Raw genomic sequence first — 1385 nt, 5'->3', positions numbered from 1 at the left:
GTAGTAGTAGTAGTAGTAGTAGTAGTAGTAGTAGTAGTAGTAGTAGTAGTAGTTACTTAGTCGTAATAGTAGTAGTTGCTGTAGTAGTAGTATCATTATTGTTATAATCTTTATCATTATTACAATTATTGGTAATATTATTGTTAACATTTTATCTAGTGTTTTATTATCATTATGATTTTTATCATAGAAGTGATGCTATTATGTCGTATTGGTTAAAATGATGATGTTATCCTCAAGGCTGTTAGAGTACACAGCACATGATGCATGCTTACCTAACACTGAAGAATCCACGTCTTCATGGGCTAGCAATAACTTAGAAAGATGATCTGTGTCTTTGCATACCGTATTATGTCATCCTTAGTTGTGATGTAAACCAAAACAAGCACTATAAATAGGCTGTAAACCTGATGACCCCGATTCAAATGTTCAGTGGATATTTTTCATGCTATCATGCCTCGCCCCTACACGACTATGGGAGATGGACTTTAAATTCGGCTGTCAAAACAAATAAACAAACTCACAGCATTGAAAACGGCTTAAATTCGTTCCATTTATACCTTTATACAGAATACACGGGTAACAAGCTTAATATTTATAGCACAGCACAGAGTGAAACTGGTAATGAGAATTTCCGTCTCTGTGTCACCGCAGAGAGGTCACCGAATGTGCTGCGTCACTACATATCCGTGGGATAAAAAAACCACTTTCTTCAAACTACAACCAGGCAGAAAACAAAATACTTTTATTTTTCCATCTCAAAAGAATGTGAGATAAACCCATGCATGTCTGATGAGAAATGCATCTTTTGTGGCAAAAAGGCTTATTATTGTCAGTTTCTATTTGCTCTCAATCATACCATGAAAATGTTCTACAATATAAATGTTAGGTATATATCTAGACTAATGTGCATAATAATAGGTTTTTACCATTACTGTAAAACCAATTATAATTTCCCACTTGGCCAGTAAAGCATTATCTTGTCGTCGTATGATCGTGTAGAGTATGATAGATTTGACACATGCATCAGTGTTCATGATTTACGTTGTTTTTTTTTGTTTTTTGTTGTTGTTGTTTTTTTTTGCTTTACAAGGAATTTGTCGCCAGATTGCGTGACCTGCTCCGAGTGACTTTCATCTGTTCCTACATTTGAAAAAGTTTTTGGCGGGGCAGGACTTCAACTGAGACGCTGATCTCACAGGGGAGACTGGATATTGACTGACATAGCAGGCGGCAGCTTTCTACGATGAGTGGAGAAGTAGTCATATATATGAGGTGTATTAAAAAATTAATCGTTTTGATTAGAAAAATTATTTCTTTTATAATTATTTTGAAACGGTACTTACTTTCTGGACGTCCCTCGTAATATAATATAATATACTATA

This window comes from Aplysia californica, unplaced genomic scaffold, assembly GCF_000002075.1.
Source record: "Aplysia californica isolate F4 #8 unplaced genomic scaffold, AplCal3.0 scaffold00401, whole genome shotgun sequence".
Lineage (NCBI taxonomy): Eukaryota > Metazoa > Mollusca > Gastropoda > Aplysiida > Aplysiidae > Aplysia > Aplysia californica.
Note: the sequence above shows the minus strand (reverse complement) of the source record.